This window comes from Prionailurus bengalensis, chromosome F2, assembly GCF_016509475.1.
Source record: "Prionailurus bengalensis isolate Pbe53 chromosome F2, Fcat_Pben_1.1_paternal_pri, whole genome shotgun sequence".
Classification (NCBI taxonomy): domain Eukaryota; kingdom Metazoa; phylum Chordata; class Mammalia; order Carnivora; family Felidae; genus Prionailurus; species Prionailurus bengalensis.
Genome location: NC_057353.1, coordinates 32,317,611 through 32,338,923, shown reverse-complemented (window position 1 = coordinate 32,338,923; position 21,313 = coordinate 32,317,611). Strand labels below are relative to the sequence as shown.

The following is a 21,313-nucleotide window of genomic DNA, read 5'->3' as shown; positions in this document are numbered from 1 at the left end:
CTCTCTCTGCCCCTTCCCCGCTCATGTTCTGTCTCTCTCTGTATCAAAAATAAAGATAAACATTGAAAAAAATTAAAAACAAAAAAGAACCAATTATAGGGGCACCTGTGTGGCTCAGGGGGTTAAACATCTGACTTCAGTTCAGGTCATGATCTGGCAGCTTGTGAGTTCAAGTCCCGCGTCAGGCTCTGCACTGATAGCTCAGAGCCTAGAGCCTGCTTCAGATTCTGTGCCTCCCTCTCTCTCTGCTCCTCCCCCACTCGTGCTCTGTCTCTGTGTCTCTCTCTCTTTCAAAAATAAATACACATTAAAAACAGTTCTATATTATTTAAACCTAGTAACACTGTGAACACTGTTTTTGCTTACTAAAATCATGTCTTCAGAGTAAGTTATTTTTGGAAATGACTACAGAAATAATCACATAAGCTTTATGAAGAAATTTGAGACAGGAGTTGAACATATGGCATGCACCAAAAAGATACATTTAAGAATTCACCAAATATTTTTTAAAAAGCAAAATGTCAAAGTGGTACTTTGGGGAACATACTATGGTGAGACAACATTTCTGTAAAAGCAAACAAAAAACAAAGAAAAAGAAAAGTAACTTGATTTAGGTAAAACTGATGTTAATCAGGGATATGTAAACATACTTGCAGAACCTGCAGGCAGTAAGAACAGGCACATTTACAATGCAAGTTTGTAGGCATTCAACATAAACCAATGGAGTCAAAATGTGTCTCTCTGTAAATAAGAAAAAAAATTTTTAAGACCTTATTCCATTGTTTACTTTAAGGGAATCACAGAATATTGTTTACAGATTTTAATCCATCAGTATTTTCCAGATATTTTCATCTGAAAAGAAAAAAAATATTTTGTGCTCCTCTTTCCTTATTATTTCTTTTAGAGCTATAATTTTTAGAGCTATAATTCTGTCTGTCAATAAAATGCTTCTGGGGTGCCTGGGTGGCTCAGCTGGTTAAGCATCCAACTTCGGCTCAGGACATGATCTCCTGGTCTGTGGGTTCAAGTCCCGCATGGGGCTCTGTGCTGATAACTGGGAGCCTGGAGCCTGGGGCCTATTTCCGAGTCTGTGTCCCTCTCTCTCTCTGCCTTTCCCCAACTCACACACTCTCTCTCTCTCTCAAAAATAAACATTAAAAAAAAATAGGCCACAGACTACTTTGAGCAGCATCATTTTTTACTATTGCCATCAACAATATGAAGGCAGAAAACCCTCATTAAACCCAAGAGTAAGTGAAAGAAAAGCATTTGAAAACTTCCATTAAAATTAGTTTAGAATAATCTGCTGAGAAAATCATTATTTTTTTCCTGTACTTTTCACAACTGTGCTGTGACTCACACAACAGACAAAAAACAAAAATGAAAACAAACAAAAAACTGAACACCAAATGGTTCTAGTTCTTTCCTGCAAACTTAAGTCATCCTGGCAACTTTGGAGAACTCAAAAGGAGGCTACGTATGCACAGCTTCTCTTCTCTAGAAAAGATTCACAGCACCAGGCACTCTTCTTATGGCAAGTAAAAAGCCCAGTTCACCTGAGTGACAAATGATAAATGGCATAAGCATCCTTCTGATTTCCAATGGTTTCTGTTTCAAAAGAATTAACATTTCTTTGTTATGTTGTCGGAAATAAATTAATTTACAACTGCAAAAGGTACTGACATCTACTCCTTTCCCATGTAATACTGCTTTTATTTTATATGTTTTGAGTAACTTCCACATGTGAGTGACGTATTACTAAAAAGTATTTTTTTGTGCTGGTAAGCAACCAGAATACTCAAAAATCAGTACACATATATGTGGTGGAACTATTAAGAAATCATTATAACATTTTAAACTTTAAATTTTAAACGGTCTGGAAATTTTTTTAATTAGAAGTTCACACTGTTATTGCCCATGCAAGAAAAATATTCTATGAAATGCAACTGCATAACCTATTTCCTAGTGGTTCCAGAGTAATCATGAAAGGTATGTAAAAATTGCTCATGAAAATACCTTAAATAGATTATACACTACTTACATGTGATTTGCTTTTTTTTATCCTAAGTCCAACACGTTTTTTTTTAATATGAAATTTATTGTCAAATTGGTTTCCATACAACACCCAGTGCTCATCCCAACAGGTGCCCTCTTCAATACCCATCACCCACCCTCCATCCCCTCCCACCCCCCATCAACCCTCAGTTTGTTCTCAGTTTTTAAGAGTCACTTATGGTTTGGATGCCTCCCTCTCTAACTTTTTTTTTCCTTCCCCTCCCCCATGGTCTTCCGTTAAGTTTCTCAGGATCCACATAAGAGTCAAAACATGGCATCTGTCTTTCTCTGTATGACTTATTTCACTTAGCATAACACTCTCCAGTTCCATCCACATTGCTACAAAAGGCCGTATTTCATTCTTTCTCATTGCCAAGTAGTATTCCATTGTGTATATAAACCACAATTTCTTTATCCATCCAACACAGTTTTTCTACCAAGGTTGGACAAGAAGACAAATTCCTTGAATAATGGATAACTGCTCAGCTTGTGTTTTCACTAAATATATAACCAAAAAATCTATGAATTAATGTAAGTGAAAAGTGCACATAATGCTACAACACTGCACTAAAACAAACACAGAAAGATGTAAGTATGGGAATAAACATTATTTGAAATAAAAATCAAAAGAAAACGCAAAGAGAATCAACTAAAATATTCACAATGGGGTATAGCAAACTATACTGTGAAATTCTACACTGCCATTAAAATTATATTGCAAATGATAGTCGATGACAGTGTGTTTAAAGTTTATTGTTAAGTGAAAAGTGTTTACTATACATAATATTATGAGAAGTATATTATTAAGTGAAAAGTTTTTACTAGACATATTATGTAGTATACACATAAACATTTATATGTATTATGTATAATTTATACAAGTATACAATTACTGATGTTTACTAGAAATTATATCATTACTTATTTAAACAAAACTGAAAAAATACATACCCTACAGTGTGAATAAGAAGGAAGATGTAATTTTGAATCTTCTCACTAGTGTCTGATTAAAATTTCAACATCAATACTATCACAACAACAATGCTTCCTTTTAAGACTTTTTGGGCATTTTTCATTTTGATTTCATTTTTTAGAAAATATACATTTTGAGAATATATGCATCAATTTAGCTATTTGGAAGAAATCATCTAATGAAGTGTAAAATTAAAAATTTAGATTTTCAGAATGAATAATATTCTGTATCAATTAAAGGAAATCATAAGGCCAAACCATTTATTTTCACTTGTAACAAAATCTAAACCTATCTTCTTTCCTAGGTATACTGTAAACCTAATCAGAGATTATGGGATTTCAATATAGATATGATTAAGCTGCTTCTCCTTTACCAGAGAAAGATCAAAAACAACTAAGGATTAATCTCTAAGTGAAGATCAGACAGACCAATATAATGCTCACTAGATAAGTAAAAATACCAAATTCACAATAATATTTTGCCATGAAGGAAAAAGGGATGACTGGCTCGTTACTAATTTGAAATAAATTTGTTTTGCAATTATACATCTGAATCAAAACCATGGCACATTCAGTCAAAACCTCAGAACCCAAAAATCTGGAATTAGCATGCTTTGAGTGTTTCCAAGTCCCTTCAGGGGTATCAAAAACAAGAAATCTATCTTATAGTAAAATTTATTTAAATTAATAATGTCACGTATGCCTCTTTTAGGGACAAAGAAACATGGCATCAAAAAGAATGGGCAAGAAAGAATGAGAGCTACTCCTCTAATTTGATTCTATATGGCAAATAGATACCTAATGCCATTTCTTGAGAAATGAATTCCCTCCCCTACCCAATCACACACATTCATGTGGTCATATCCCTCTCAATCACCCAAGAACACACCTTGGAAGACCTGTAAAGGGTATACTGACCTAGGCTTACCTCTGAAACAACCAAAAAATGAGAGATGATGGATCAACACTCAATGTTCATATTTCCCCATCAAATTCCTGATGACTCACAAGTTTTAGCCAAAGATACTAACTCACTTTAATCTTGGAGGTTACACAAATTATTTGATATTCTATAAACTTGTGGTGTTCTTTTAAAATAATGTGTCATTCTATATATAGTCATCTAAAACTGGTTTGACTTTATTCACTAAATTATGAGTCATACTTTGTGAGTGGAATTACATACAGAAATTAATCTTCTGATTTCATACAAAATCAGCCTGAACTTTATTTTTACCTCTTAGGGAATTTATCACTGTCTGCCTCTTCTCCATTGAAATTTCCATTCTCATACATCATAGAGTATCTCATGACACACAGAATGGTGAAAAAGCAAATTGTCAGGAAATATATTTACTGGACAAATACTATTATTCCTTAGCAAACAGACCATACTTTGAGATCGCTTTTTAGCAGGAATGAACTTCAAAAGATTTCAATTTAGATTCTTTTTTTTTTTAATTTTTTTTTTTAACGTTTATTTATTTTTGAGACAGAGAGAGACAGAGCATGAACGGGGGAGGGGCAGAGAGAGAGGGAGACACAGAATCGGAAACAGGCTCCAGGCTCTGAGCCATCAGCCCAGAGCCCGACGCGGGGCTCAAACTCATGGACCACGAGATCGCGACCTGAGCTGAAGTCGGACGCTCAACCGACTGAGCCACCCAGGCGCCCCTCAATTTAGATTCTTAATAAAAAGTGAAGGCTAAAATTGAGACAATCAGAGAGTATTTCAAAGTATATCTTGGCTAATCTCTGGTAAATGCAAAACATCAAAAAATTGTAAAACATGACATCGTCCTGAGACTTCTGAACCCTCCAGATACTAGATAGCTACGAGCGGCTATTGAGCACTTTAACCTTGGCTAGTTCTGTGCTCTAAATGTAAAATGCACATTGGATTTCAAAGACTTAATACCAAAAAAAGTAGAAAATTAAAAAAATACTTTTATACTGATTACATGTTGAAATAATCATTTTTTATAAAATTACATAAAATATAAAGTTACATAAACATATTATGAAAATTAATTTCACCTGTTTCTTTCTACTTCTGAATGGGTCTTCTAAAAAATTTAAAGTTACGCAAGGTGGCTGGCTTTCAGCGGGGCAGTACTGATCTAGGACTGTCTCTCCCGTACTGTTGCTGGCCTCCTCCTCTATTCCCCTCTTCCCCCTTCGACACCTTCTTTTTTCTGTTATTTTCTTTTCTACAATTGCGACAATGTCAGGAGGGAGGTCTGGAATAAGGAAGGAAGATCTAGCAATTCTGAAATAAAAACTACAACCATGATGGAATATGCTAAGAAATTAAATAAAACAGGAATTATGTTCATACGACTGGTTCACTAATCTAAATTATTAATAAAATGACAGCTAACTCTTGAACAACATAGGTGTTAGGGGCACAGACTCCTGTGCAGTTGAACATCTGTGTATGACTTCTGACTCTCCAAAAACTTAACAACAACAACAACAACAACAAATCCGCATATAAGTGGACCTGCACAGCTCAAACCTGTGTTTTTTAAGGGTCAACTGTATATTGCTGTCCACCTAAAACATCTAAATGCATTGATATTTCTGAACTCATTTTATATGTTTTATAGCATTTAAGAGTTTCTAATAAGGGGGCGCCTGGGTGGCGCAGTCGGTTAAGCATCCGACTTCAGCCAGGTCACGATCTCGCGGTCCGTGAGTTCGAGCCCCGCGTCGGGCTCTGGGCTGATGGCTCAGAGCCTGGAGCCTGTTTCCGATTCTGTGTTTCCCTCTCTCTCTGCCCCTCCCCCGTTCATGCTCTGTCTCTCTCTGTCCCAAAAATAAAATAAAAACGTTGAAAAAAAAAGAGTTTCTAATAAGGTATTTTTATTTGAAATTTTGAGTAATCTCAATATAGTTCAAAATAAAATTCATTTTCCCAATGAACTCTACTTTAGTGAACAAAACATTTATGAATACAAAGTCATACACTCCTATCAATTGTACCTCTTTATTGCTGACCTCTTTTTTCTTCAAAAGTCTATCATTCCTTTTCATCTCCCAACTTCCTTTCCAGATGGCCGTCTCTAAATCTTTTTGTTATACTGTTCTTTTCCTTGGCCCTTTTACTTTTCCCGCTATACATTTCCCCTGTATGAGCTCAGGCTCACGTATTCCTAACTACAGACACAGTATCAAGAGAGTAATGTCATATTTCCCAATGGGAGGGCCTTGCAAAGTCACTGCAAGTAAGAAGAGAGAGGCACTGCTTTCCAAGTTTTTCAGGTGCCTAGGGGCGCCCGGGTGGCTCAGTCCGTTAAGCGTCTAACTCTTGACTTTGGCTCAGGTCATGATCTCACAGTTCATGGATTCAAGTCCCACTTTGGACTCAGTGCAGGGCCTGCTTGGGATTCTCTCTCTCTCTTTCTCTGCCCCTCCCCTGCTCTCTCTCTCTCTCAAAATAAATAAATCTCAGTAACTATAAGTAATCATCTGTAATTTTCTTAATTCTGATGACTTCATCACTGTCACTTTTCACTTGCACCGTTTCCTTCAAGTAGATTTGTCAGTTCATGAGGATACGTTCAGTGTCTTTTGTTCTTAGGCTTTTTTTTTTTTTAAATCTCCTAAACCTCACTTAGATGCCACAGATTCTCAATAAATAGTGGTAGAATGAATGAACAAATGTTTAAAATCTCACAATTGCCTAGCTCCGAATGAAAGCATTGTGTTTTTTAAGCTTCCATATACAGGGAGCTGAGGTGAGTGTGTATTTTGTTGGACAAATGTCACTGACCTGATGATATACAAATCAAGTATCTCTTTTTCTCCATTTTTAAAACAAGGCATGGAGGTGTAAGTGTGGAACAAAAAGGCTTGTGCTCAGATCTTCCATCAGACATTTGACAGCAATTTTGACACGTCATCTGTCTGATCTTCTATTTCTTCCCAAATATTACTATCTGGGATAATAATATATTCTTCCAGGGTGTAACAAAGATGAGGTACAATAGGACTAAGCACTTAGCAGTGAGTCTGAACCCACAAGGAATGATCTATAAATGGAATGAGGTTGTAGCTGCTGCAGCCACGTAACTAGCAGTAACAACAGCTATTGTCTATCTACATAACTGGACTTCTGACTTAAAGAAAAAGCTTCAACTAGACAACAAAATATATTAACAAACACGTTGTACCTTCTTTTAAATCTGAATCATTTACTGTTATGTTTAGAAAGTATTTCATTGTAGCATCCTATATTCATTTCCCTGGTTCTGATCAGTAACTTCCTTACAAAATTGAACTTTGGGTTGCAATAACCATTGTAGGGTTTATTTCTGTGTTACCTGAATATTCCAATCAAATATAATCAAGATAAATGCAAACATTGCTTACCTACAGCTCTCTTCTTAAAGTTCCAAAAGAGAGGACTAAAATCCTACACAAATGAAAAAAAATCCTTGAAGGCATCAATTGTCTATAAACCTCTAGAAACGTCTCTGATACTTTTTATCACGTTTTAAAGTTTTCCTTTCCACCTTTTTCCCTGTCTCAATTATGGTTTAAAAAAACAACCTTCTCTAGGGGCACCTGGGTGGCTCAGTCTGTTAAGCATCTGACTTTGGCTCAGATCATGATCTCCCCATTAGGGAGTTCAAGCTCCGTGTTGGGCTCTGTGCTGACAGCTCAGAGCCTGGAGCCTGCTTCAGAATCTGTGTCTCCCTCTCTCTCTGCTCCTCCCCTGCTTGCGCTTTGTCTGTGTCTCTCAAAAAAATAAACATCAAAAAAAATTTTTTTAATCTTTCTCTAAATTACATTTTAACACTCAGCCTCTCCTCACAACACTTTAACTTCTCAGTATCAGCAGCATCTGCCTTAGTTAGCCACATGCCTTCCCAAACTCTAAAATGTGTTCATCATTGGACTCTGCTCCACTTTCAAAATCTGGAAGAATATTCTCCTCTGACTAAAGACATCCATCCTTACAAATTTCTCATTCCATTAAAAATAGTAAACTTGCTATTAGTTTTCATTCTGACCTCAGGCTCTCAATTCTTACCTGTTCTTAGTTTATTCATCTCCTGGAGCTGCCCTTGCTCCCCTACCCAGCCCAGATTTATGGCCCTTCTGTTCTACAACATACTATCCCTAGAAAGCCCAGCTCTGTGTTTTGCATCATGCGTGCCTTGCTAATCTTCTAACCAAGCAAACCTCAGTTGTTTGCTAGACCCATTCAGATTACAGACTAAGTACTGCTCAAGAAAGTGATGCAATTGTGTTGACTAAAATGTGAGGAATTGTTAATTCTGCCAACTTCCTCCTTACGGGTCTAGATTCTTTTTACAGACCTCTTGCATATTCTCTGCTACATTCCCCAAGCTCCTATCCCCATATCCGTTCATCTGAACCTATGACCTCGCACTTACCTGAGAAGACTACAGTCACCATTACATGCCAAACTCCTGGCAAACAGGCTCCTTATTAGTCTTATTACTACTGAATCCCCATCCTGCAGTACAGGGCTACACCAATAAGGAATTCCTTACTTAACTAATAAACTGACTCAATTTCTTTCCTCTTCTAAGATGTGAACATCTTCTCATGCTAGTACTGATCACACTGACTTCCTTAGGACAGTCTGAAACTTGCTCCTGAAAATTACCATCCCACCTCCTCCTTATACTTCCATCCCTTCTTGCCAGGGGATTCCAACCCGAAAAAAGTAAATATGCAAAGTTTCTTTTATTCTGGCTTAAAAATATACTCTTCATTCAATAATATCACTCCCTTGAGTACTATTTCCGTCCCACAATTAGCCTTAAACTTCATTTACTTCTTGGTTTTGTGTCTTCAAGACCCTATATGACCTCAAACATGGGCAAATGGCCTTCTTTCTGCTTCTATTTAACTGTAATATACGTATTTTTTGTCAATGACAACTAATAGACTTTTCAACATTTTAAGTGAAAGAAAAATCAAACAGATAATTTGAAAGAATACTATGAAATCTGCTTAATCACTCTTTGCATTCAAAAATTTCAAAAATGATAGGGCACCTGGGTGGCTCTTTGTTGGTTAAGCTTCTGACTCCTGATTTTGGCTCAGGTTATGAGTTCACAGTTGGTGAGATCCATCCTGGCAGCGCAAATATTGCTTGGGATTCTCTCTCCCTCTCTCTCTGCCCCTGCCCTGCTCGTGCACACAGTCTCTCTTTATCTCTCTCTCTTTCAAAAATAAACTTAAAAAAATTAACAAATGATTTGTTACACACACACACCATTTCATGATGATGCATGAATGTATGGCACTCATCACTAAATAATGCGGCATGCGTCTCATAATGTCATTTATCTAGCTTATATATAATTTTTCCCAATTCTACCAAGATTTGAGCCTGTTTGTTGTTGTTGCTATTTTAACTAGGATCAAATACAGCTTTATGCACTGCATCTGTTTATCTTTCACTCTCTTCTAATCTAGAAAAGTCCCCCTACCATAGTGTGACTTCAGAAGAAACTAGGCCACATATCTAGTATGGTTTTTTGGGGTTTTTTTTGTGTGTTTCTTTTAAGTTGGCTTTATGCCCAGTGCAGAACCCAACTCGGGATCCAGCTCAAGACCTGAGCTGAAATCAAGAGTCAGTCACTTGGGGCGCCTGGGTGGCGCAGTCGGTTAAGCGTCCGACTTCAGCCAGGTCACAATCTCGCGGTCCGGGAGTTCGAGCCCCGCGTCGGGCTCTGGGCTGATGGCTCAGAGCCTGGAGCCTGTTTCCGATTCTGTGTCTCCCTCTCTCTCTGCCCCTCCCCCGTTCATGCTCTGTCTCTCTCTTTCCCAAAAATAAATAAACGTTGAAAAAAAAAATTAAAAAAAAAAGAGTCAGTCACTTAACCAACTGAACCACCCAGACACCCCTGGAATGTTTGATGCAGAATACTAAACCTAGGAAATTTGTCTGATTATCTCTTCATGGTTTAGTTTAACCTGCTCCTCTTTCCCTGTATTTTTCTGTAAACTGAAATTTAAGTTTAAACAGGTTTATTAGATTCAGCTTAAACATTCTAGCAATAATATTTCACAAATGGGGCCAGAAAGAGACTTAATATCGCATCCATCAGAAGGCTTGTGGTATCAGGCTGTCTAGTAATGAAGCTAGGTTTGATCACTTATTTAAAAAGACAACTACTAGATGCAATTAAGAAGTGATACTTGAGGGGCGCCTGGGTGGCTCAGTCGGTTAAGCGTCCGACTTCAGCTCAGGTCACGATCTCGCGGTCCATGAGTTCGAGCCCCGCGTCAGGCTCTGGGCTGATGGCTCAGAGCCTGGAGCCTGCTTCCGATTCTGTGTCTCCCTCTCTCTCTGCCCCTCCCCCATTCATGCTGTGTCTCTCTCTGTCTCAAAAATAAATAAACGTTAAAAAAAAAAAAGAAGTGATACTTGAGCACCATGAGAATATGTTTGCCCAACATACATTTATCTAATGATTTTAGCACCTGTTGATGATTCCTGACTCATTTATTTCAATGGGAGTTATACACAGTAATTTTCTATTTCTAGCATTTTTTACATGAATCAACTCACATTATTTTATACAGAACTGGTCCCTCATCAACTAAAGAAGAGTTCCTCCTTAGAAAAACCGGCTAACCATTTCTTTCCATTTGATTATTGTCAGCATTGTTTCTTTTTTTTTTTTTTTCAAGAGTTTCACTATGGACTTACGGATTTTACTTCACTGAATGTTTTTTTAATGTTTATTTGAGAGAGAGATAGAGAGCACATGTGTGTATAAGCAGGGGAGGGGCAGAGAGAGAGAGAGAGAGAGAGAGAGAAAGAGAGGGAGAAAGAATCCTGAGCAGGGTCTGTGCCATCATTGCAGAGCCCAATGCAGGGCTTGATCTCACGAACCATGAGATCATGACCTGAGCCAAAATCAAGAGTTAGATGCTTAACCAACTAAGTCACCCAGGTGCCGCTCATTCAATGTTGTACAATCCGTTACAGTCACTCTTATTGGAGTAGAGCACTGAGAAGACAACACAGTTGGTTAACCCTCAAGCTGGACCCACGCAGTCAGAGGCTCCTTACCTCCTCCCGTCCTTGAGATGTACATTCCAAACACTGTTCCTACACTAGGAGTCATTTCAAGTATACAGTCTTAAGAGGATAATGTGTTGTTGAGCCCATCTGGACTGGATCTACTAAGACCTATACATAAACTTTTAAGATTCTGGTGGATAGATGCAGAAATCGACTTGTCTTGCGGCCACCCAATGTAAGTTCTCTTCTTATTAAAACTGTCACAATCTAGACAAATGTGCCTCTTGCTTCAGTTTCTCCTTACCCTCTGAGTAAAGGGGCCAGTTTCAAATTACACCCAGAAAAAAAAAAACTGTGGTTGCAAACCAACAACACCTGATGTTCAATTTTTTTAATTTTTTTTTAACGTTTATTTATTTTTGAGACAGAGAGAAACAGAGCATGAACAGGGGAGGGGCAGAGAGAGAGGGAGACACAGAATCTGAAACAGGCTCCAGGCTCTGAGCTGTCAGCACAGTGCCCAACGCGGGGCTCGAACTCACAGACCGTGAGATCATGACCTGAGCCGAAGTCGGACACTTAACTGACCAAGCCACCCAGGCACCCCACCTGATGTTCAAATTTATTGGAATTCGGCAACTGGAAAGCCCTTCAAGCAGGCTCTCATCTATAGTTACAGTTTATAAATAAAGCTGATACAATCTTACTCATCTTTGGACATTTCCTTACTTTCTGGCACAATGAGATATCCCAGGATCATCTTGTACTTTTTCTGCCCAGACTTAGAAGCAGCCAATTCTCTAAAAAGCTCTGGTCCCCTTGAGTAGGAAATGGGATTTAGAAACCATAATTTGTGCACTAAATGTGCTCATTGCTGCTGGAGAGACATTGTTTAGAAGCCTCTTCAGAAGACAGAACTAATGAATATATTTATTTTTAAAAGCTTTATAGTATAATTTAATATATGATAGGTTAGTTCCCTCTTTGCTCTCATTTTTGGTATTTATCCTGGATATCCTTGCATTTTTATTTTTCTATATCTAATTCAAAATCAATGTATCTACTTCTAGGAACTTTTTACTGGTCTTTCTATTGAGTTTGTGTACACACACACACACTCACAAACACACATACACAAACACAAGTCACATACAATCTTGGGAACTGATCTCTTCATGATGCTGTCACATCATATCCAGGATATTATATTTGTTCAAGTTCATTTATTTCTTTTTTAAAATTAATGGATTTTAACCACAGATTTAAGGACCTTCTCCTCAAGCCTCACCCTCCTTTAAGTCTATTCAGCATTAGCCCTGCTGAACAACACTTCTCCTTTACAGACACACGCGCGCGCGCGCGCACACACACACACACACACACGTAAGCTTCAGTGGGTATTCTCCTCTTCCTCTTTTTTTTAAATTTTAACCAGACCCTTTAGCATACACTCAGAAAAATTGCAAGTGCTTCCCAAATTTTTGCCTTTGGAGAAGTTATTCCCTTCTAAAGTTTTAGTGTAGATAATTTTTTTACTATCTATTTCTAGCTTTCAGTGTGTTTTCTAACTTTAGAGCTGAATTTCATTGCACATTGGTCATTTTATCCAAGAGTTAATATTGGAACTTCAAATCAGTGATATGTCCAAAACTGAACCATTCTCCACCAAGTCAGGTTCTCCTCTAGGTATTTTAATTTTCTGGTTTTGTTTTATACCACTAGTTTTCAAGTTATCCAGATTCCAAAACACAAAGGTGGGTTTTGAGAATCCTTCTGGCCTTGGCCTTCAAATCCACTATTTTTATGGACTTGCAGATTTACCATTACCTTTCCAATCCGTTTTCTCACATTCATTCACACTGCCTTCACTGTGGTTTATGTTTTCCATTCTTTATTGAAAAATATTCACTTTTTTAAGTTCCAAGGAAACTATTTAATAATGGAAGATCTTTCACACATCTGAAGAGGCAATTAAAAACAGTATCCTAAAATAACACCTGGCAGTTATATGTGTTTTATGTTATTAACAAATAGATTAAATGAACTTGAAAAAAATGTCACATCCAAATATGTGTAACAGTGAAATTCTGAGGTGAAGATGATGTTGATAGTGAAATGTTGGTAGACAGAAGAGACACCTATATTTATAGATGTGCTGTGTTATGGAAATCAGTAGTTCTGTTTTACTTGTGCAAAAGACTAATTTTCCACTTCACACTGTAAAACCCTTGAGTAGAAATTACATTTTAAACTTAGTAAGTCAGTATTTGTTGAGTTTTTTCCCCAGGTCCTCTGCAAAGCCCCACAGACATAGAACCATCTAATTCTGTCCTGATCACAGAACCACAAGTTTCCATGACTGGGTTCTCTTCAGAAAATCCTAGAGTTGTGGAAAGATTTGTGATGCTATGGTTACTTAAAGGTCCTTTCAGGACCAGTAAATATCTCTGTGTAAATGGTGCCATTTTCTATTATTTCTGGCCACAGCACTCACTACTGAAAGTGACTACAGTAATTTTAAAATATGTACCAAGAATAGAGACCAGTTGTTTTAGATTAGCTAAAACAAAACAAACTCCTCTCTGCAAATGGAACATCCCTATACAGAAGGAGGGACATAATGGTGTCAATTCAGACATTCCTCTCACTTGTGCCTTTACTCCCTGTGAGGCTTTAAGGAAGTTACATGTAAGTCTCGGTTTCCTCAATATAAAATAATGATATTACTTACTCACGGAAGAACAAATGAACTGCATTCATTTGACACATCAATAAATGTTAGTCTTAACTCTTCTCGCCATCTCATCTTGATTAATGAAAACGTTGACTCTCCCTACTCCAATATGCTACCGACTTCCCAACTGACTCAAAAATATGTGGTTCCTTTTATAATTTAGCATCTGACTATCAAAATGTGTATCTATACACATGGATTCTGTATGAATGCAATTAATGTCCGCAATTAAAGTTTAAACAAAATATTCAGCTACATTATTCAGAGCAAAATATATAGAAAGATAAATTTATAAGTTAGCTGTAACTTTACATATTTATGCAAATAAAATTTCTAATTTTCCTTTGTTATGAGGCTGGTTAGTGATGCATTCCATTGCATCTTTCAGAAAATCAGGACAGGGTTCCCATGTTCTCCACCATAATTCTCTCCATTTAGATTTATATATGGCCCAAGAAATAAATCTTACAGCCATGACCCCAGCTGAAGTGTCTGCAAGGACAGTCCAGAACACATTTATCCTAAACACTAACTAAAGTTCTCCCATTGCCTTCTCTGAAACTTGGAATGGATAGAAAATGAAATCAGCACCTCTATATACTCCAGATTTCAGCCCCAGAAAACAGCAAGATAATGCAAAACAAACAAAAAGCTTTAAATTTACAAGAGAATTACAAAAACACAAAATCAATTAACCATAATGTAAGTTTCCTATTTAACAGAAGTCTAACAAAACAAATGAACAGCAACAACAACAAAATGCCCTAATATTTTCTTAAAAATCTAAAAGCTATGAGAATAACCAAAAGTAGTAGAGGTTGTCCATGGCTGGATATATCTCTTCTACAGACCAAAATTAAATAATAAAAATAAAAATGATAAATATTATATTTCTATAAAACTTGCTAAATGTGGACTAGCTTTGTGTGCATACAGAAATCACTTATTAACTAAATGTTATTTAATAATTATCCTCAAAATCAAAGTGTAGTGAAAGTAATTGTCATTATCGTCATTAATGTGAAAGTTTATGTTGCCACAGCCAATTACTATGGAGGACTTTATTATATTTTAAAACATCACACAGAATTATGAAAATGGGATTTAAAAAAATAAGTTTATTTTATTTTGAGAGAGAGAGAGAGAGAGAGAGAGAGAGAGAGAGAGAGAGCACACACAAGGGAGGGGCAGAGACAGGGAAAGGGAGAGAGAGAGAATCCCAAGCAAGCTCTACACTGTCAGCAAGACCGGAGACAGGGCTCAAACCCATGAACCATGAGATCATGACCTGACCTGAAATCAAGAGTCAGACGCTTAGCTGACTGAGCCACCCAAGCATCCCAAAAATGGGATTTTAAAGGCACATTTGCAGGTCACTAAAAGTAGCAAATAATAATAATATGAAAGAATAAGAAAACAATAACAATAACTTCAGAGCAGTGAGGAATTTTTTAAATTAGTTTTTAATTACATTCCAGAGCTCCATAAACAAGTTTCAGGAATAAAATTCATCACGATTGCAGTTTTTATGCACAAAATGGAATTCTCTTAATGGCAATGTGATAAAAGAAGTGAAGAAATAACTGGATTTTAAAATCACAGCTTACCATTTAAAAATAAGAGTTTTCAAAAGTCAGACAGAATATATAAATTAAATTGAAATAACATGTTTTCTTCAATTTCCTTCTCATCATGCAAACAATTCTAAATATCTGCTTCTCTTCTACTTCCAGTGTAGAGTTTTATGTGATTCGCTGCACTGTATAATTGCTTACAATACCAGCAAACAGTAAAGAAATCCAGACCATACTCTTACTCAAGAGGAATGCTTTCAAGAATGTAACAAACATTGGAGCTTTTTCACACACTTCATACCATATAAGCTCAATTAAAAAATGACTACTTTACCTAAGAAACAGTTATTCACATAGCACATGGTTCTTTTAACTAAGAAAATACAATATTTTTGGTATATGTATATGCATTACTTTTCTAGTTCATTATTTTTTAGTCTAAAGGCATCATTTGTTTGCATAAATACAGTAGCTCTTCTAACCAACAGCCTTTCATAATAATTAGAGAAAATGAACTATCTTCTTTTCAAAGGCAGTATAACTTTTGTGGTTAAGAATATAAAAAGTGCCTTTATAAATATGTTTGAAACTTTCCCCCCATCTACATAACATCACTACGGTGTGGCTGCTTCATGAACACTAAAAAAAAAAAAAAAAAAAAAAAAAAAAAAAAAAAAAAAAAAAAAAAAAAAAAAAATCAGTGTGCTCCTTGCTTGCCTTTAATCATGTAAGGATAACTATAAAAGGAAAAAAATAAATGTTTATTTTTAATTATGAAAACTCTATTCAAAAATTTGTGGACAAACCACACACTCAAGACAACACTCCAAAGAGGGGTTTCTTTACAATGTTCAAGACTGGAACAGAAACTGTAAAATTAATTCAACAATCCAGGATTTTTCAAGAATGTCCAAATTCTGGCATCCCACAGAAAAGTTCTAGGAAATGTAACAGGCTATTTTACCTTTGTGATGATTTCTTTGCCAAGATACAAATAATAAAATACTCGAGGTCAGCTAATGGTCCAATAACCAATTTAATTTATGTGTCTTCCTACCCTCACCCATCATCTTTACTTCCCAAGCCCATTCTCCTTGCAAAATATTTTTTTTTCCTCTCAGAAAGCAGTGGAAAATAATCTGGATGATTAAGTTGATCAGAATCCGGGTGGATTGCTTACTAAATGGAAGAACAATATTATTTTTCCATGAGAAGCCAGTAGGCGGTGCTAACTCTAGGATACTACATTCAAAGATTTTAAACCAAAACACACATAAAATAGGTGATCAGTTTAAAGAGTTGTACACTTCCCAGTATGATTCATGAAAGAGGAAATTTCAAAAATTTTCATGTCATAGAATTTAACATAAATATGAAATTTAATGAACTATGGTTATTAAATAAATGAAAACCTAACATGATTTAAAGGTTCTTAATATGATCCTTAGTTACAGAATGCAAAGCACAACTACGTATTTGTTCCACATTAAAATCCTGTGGCCATCTTCTTCTGCCCATTATAGTGTCAATCTCATTTGTAAACATCCTACATACAGTACAGTACAAGCTCTGCCCCCATCTTTTGACCCTATAGCCCCCACCTTAGGGCAGCAATTCTTGAAAATTCTGGTTTGATTATTCAAGTTTTTTTCTTTTTCACTCACTGTTTCTCTCATTCAAAATAACTTAATGATTTACAGTACATACAACCTAAGAAATATTGTACACGTGCATTAGCTTGCATTTTTAAATAAACGAGCACTTCTATTTATATACATTATAACAGCGATAAAATAACACAGAATGTTGAAGTGGCTTTTTAAATGTTTTGTTTGCTATTTAAACCATATGGAAGACTATATTTTAGTAATGTACTCGCCACACACACACACACACACACACACACACACACACACACACCAAAATGTAAAGCTTAGTAACATAATATTTGTGTCACATCTTAGAACTATACCCTTCATGATATCAAGTCTGATAGTCCACAGACAAGATATGAGCTATCTTGCTTATATAAATGCAACAGGACTTTCTTAACAGAAAAAGCTACCCTGAGTATAAAAATAACTCACACTGCAACTTCCAAAGACCAATAAGAGAGCACTGTGAATTTTTTTAAAAAAGCTTTCTAGACATTGCAATAAATGTTATTCTTCTACAGATAAATGATCATTTGTACTCATAACTTTTTCACCACAGAGAGTAAATAAATATAATCATAAAACTTTCATTCCACCAACTGAGATTACAGACTTCAAAATATTTGCTTTAAAAGCCACAAAAGTGTATGTAATTAACCCATTTTTATGGGCCCTTTTGTACTGTGGAATTAGTTTTGTCTATAGATAACCTAGAAGAAAACTTAGTCATAGAAGTAAAAAGTGATTTCATTTACTTTAGATTTACTTTAACAGAATTCAAATTATATACACATAACAAATTTAAAGCTGAATTTTTCATTTAAGGGGGGGAAAAGAACATGAAAGCTTAAAAGTCAAATCATTTAAATAATAGTTACCCTCCAGATTTTAAGATTTAAAGTATGACAAGAAATTTGTGTGGACAGCAAGTTTTCCAGCAGATTCTGTCACTGTGCTTAAGTGCAGAAAAGGTTTTTTATTACCAACTGGTACATCTCCAAAAAGCAGTGCTAGATGATACTAGAAATAAGTAACAGAACAATCATAAAATATCTTAAACTCCACAGAATACCTTCAACACTGAGTACTGTAATGCTACCAATACACCGAAATCACACCATCACCAACCCCTACCCTTTGCCCTGTGCCCAGTTCTCAGGGGAAAACCTTTGGAACCACTATCAGGTGGTTAAAAATAGGAAACACACTGTCCCTTTAAAACTTAAGTAAAAGGCTATTTTGTACCTTAGGGGTGTAGTCTAATTATTCAAACTAACAGCCCCGTCCTCAACATTAAACCCAACTGACCATCACTGAAAGTAACTATTTCCCCATCCCCTGGAAGACGCCAGAGAGCACTTAAAACCAAAGCAACACAACCAGATAAGAAAAGATCCAAAGACAACACCACTAAGAAAGCAAAACCCTTCGGAACAGACAAAACGGGCTGGGAAAGACCTACTGCGTTGTTTACTCAAGCCAAAGAGGAGGAGTAGGAGTTGAGCTTGCTGGGGCTGGGGCCATCCTCAGGGATCTGGAAATGTCTCGAGCTCCCGGCCCGCGTGGCCAGGAGCCAGCCCCCTTCGGAAGATGCTGCCCCTGCCGCTTCTCCCCACGTCTCCCGCGCGCTCCGAGGGGCCGCCCCAGCCGGCCCGCGCCGCGTCCTCGGCCCTCGCCCCTCCTGCTCTGCAAGTGGCCCTCGGAGAACTTACAGGGCCCGCGTCCCCAGCCGGCACCGGCGGCGGCGCAGACACCGCCCGCGGCGGAGATGACCTGGGCGCAGCCGGGGGAGGGACTGTATTTTGCGCACATCCAAAAACGATCCCGAGGCAGGGAACGGACTTTGGCTTTCCCTAGCTCCCGGCACGGCTTTCCCCACCGCGGGCTCGGACACTGCCCAAGACGCGCGCGCGCCCGTACACACACATACACACGCGCGCACACACACACACACACACACACACACACACACAGCTTCCTTTGCCAGGACCAGTGTTGCCATTGCAAACCCGGGAAACGCCTCCAAGGGGACCAAGTACCTGCTCTCTGCGAGCTGCTCAGCTGTTCACTTCATCCTCCGTTGACAAGGAAACCAAACCGCACTTCATTTTTTTTTTCCAGAAAAACCTTCCACTGCCATCATTTGAAAATTGATTTACGGGGAGGGAAGGGGAAGGAAGAAGGGATAATATATAGATATCAGGATATCTATCATAAAATTATCTCGGTTTTTAAAAAATTCAAATGTGCAAAAGTCATAGTTAATATAAAGGAGGAAAAAAGTATTTTGCTTAAAAATTATCCCAGTAACCAGCTGCAAGAAAAGTTTCATGTTATCAATGGGTGTCAAAAACAGGAGGGAAAAAACGAATTTGTTCTCACCGGCTTCCAAAAACGGCACAAAAAATAGAAAATTAATGCCTTTGCTCAGTGGTTTGTACCAGTATTGCAAAGCCACAAACTTGTAAACACTGCCGTAAAATCCCACCTATACAAAAATCTTATCAGAAAAAGAGTATGCAAAAAAAAGAGTTAGAAACATGCTTTTTATTTTTACAAAGGAAAAAAAAATAGGCACCATACTTCACATCGCTTTTTCCATAAAACCAGTTGCATATTTTGCTGGACTTGGGAGTCGCTCCCGGCGGGCACGGTCGCCACGGACTCCCAGACACAGCGCCTTGTCTACAGAACCATCGCATGCTAGAAAAACTTGGATTCAGGAAAAGGCTCAAAACCATGCTCCTCCAGCTTTCCCAAATATAAACAATAATCAAAGAAGTGGAAAAAAAAGAAGAAGAAAAACAAAAACAAAAAACAAAAAAAAAGGACAAAAAAAAAAGAATAGGACAAGAATGCCACTGAGAAGGTACTCACCGAGCGGGAGTAAAATGTTGGAATAAAAATGAGATTTAGTATAAAATACAGTATGGCGGTGGAAGAAGGAATGAAGCGCGTTTTTTTCTCTCAGTCTCTGCCTCAGGCACTGACACGTGACTCGGAGCAGGGCTGACTTGCAGGCAGCCGGGAAGGACCGAGGCTGCGAGGGGGGAAGCCCCACGGAGCCCAACTCCGGCGGCGAGGCGGCGGCGGCGGCGACTGGGAGCCCGGCGCCTGAGAGCGGCAGCACCAGTGGCGGCGGCAGCGGCAGCTCCCGGCGAGGCTGCCTCCGCTGTGAGCCCAGACGAGCAGGTGCCCCTCACGCTGAGGCTGAGCACACGCACACGCACACGCAAGACAGGCAGGGCGCCGGGGAGAGGGGGAGCGGAGCGGGGTTGGGCCGGAGGCGCGCAGCTGCCGCCGCCTGTGCCGCCGCTGCCGCTATTACTGCTGCTGTTTCTGCTGCTGCTGCTGCTGCTACCGCTGCTACCGCTGCCCCCCGCCGCCGCCGCCTCCTCCGATGGGGAGCGCGTGTTCTGGGGCAGCCCTGGGCGTGCTGATACAACGCCCAAGAGGAGGTGAACAACTTGCTGCTCACCTCAAAGTTGTTGCTTGCCACTTCCTTATGCATTCATCTATTTTTTTTTTTATTTGAAGGTAGTTACCTGGAGAGAGATCCCACCCCTTTCTCTCCCGAAGTTTCACTATTAAAACCCTATGTAACTCATTCATTATTTTTTTCCTCCCTGAGTGCCCATTTCTCATCCCTCCTAAGCTGCCTTTGCCTCTGCTGTTCCTTTCCCCTGGATCTGCGCTTCCCCCTCGCGGTTATCAGGGAACCTGGCGCGGCGCGATACTGGGGGCGTTGTCACGGGCAAAGCCACCGTCAATCTTTATTGCCATCAGAACGGACAGCATCTCTTCTGCCGTCACCAGAGAAGAATGTTTGCAGTTTGAAAGACAAAACAAAATCTCTCGTTTAGGAAACCCCGTTCCAGGTTTCTTTCTGCAGGTTGCAGAGCAATGGGTGGGGGCATGGGTGTCGTTAATTTATTCATTCGTGGACCAAGCATTGTTTGTTTCGTCTGCCTGTGCGCGCGTGCTTCCAAGCTCCTCCGTGCTCCATGGCAGAGGCTCCTGCCTGACTCTTGCTCAAGTTGTGGGCTGGGGCTGGAAGTCAAAGGAGAGGTTCAAGGGAAACAAGTGAGTCCATTGTGTAAGTGCTCTCTGGGAGGGAGTGAGCACTTGGCGGTCGAGAGGGGGAGACGTGCACCAGAAGTGAGGCGGTGGCGCAGCCCGCGGGAGCCCAGGTGGCTGAGCCGTTGATTCTGAATGTGAGGGTGAGAGAGGGATTTCTCTCTCCACCTAGCAGCTGGCTTAGGGAACCTATCGCCAGAACAAAGATTCCATCCACCAATTGCTGGTT

General features: G+C 38.6%; 1 protein-coding gene across 6 annotated transcripts in view; it reads right to left on the bottom strand.

Annotated features, from left to right (window-relative positions):
- The window catches only part of RALYL (RALY RNA binding protein like), a 724,524-nt gene extending 704,417 nt beyond the window's left edge, over window positions 1-20,107 (bottom strand). The window contains exons 1-2 of one of the 6 annotated variants that reach the window (XM_043601284.1): window positions 19,885-19,995; window positions 19,047-19,134 (exon numbers count right to left, since the gene is read on the bottom strand). The gene's annotated coding sequence lies outside the window, so the exon portion shown is untranslated. Of the gene's footprint in view, window positions 1-18,469; window positions 18,651-18,719; window positions 18,880-19,046; window positions 19,815-19,884 lie in introns of those variants that run through there. The other 5 variants (XM_043601289.1, XM_043601288.1, XM_043601283.1 and 2 more) reach the window with 5 other exon arrangements.
- Between the last annotated feature and the right edge of the window lie 1,206 nt (window positions 20,108-21,313).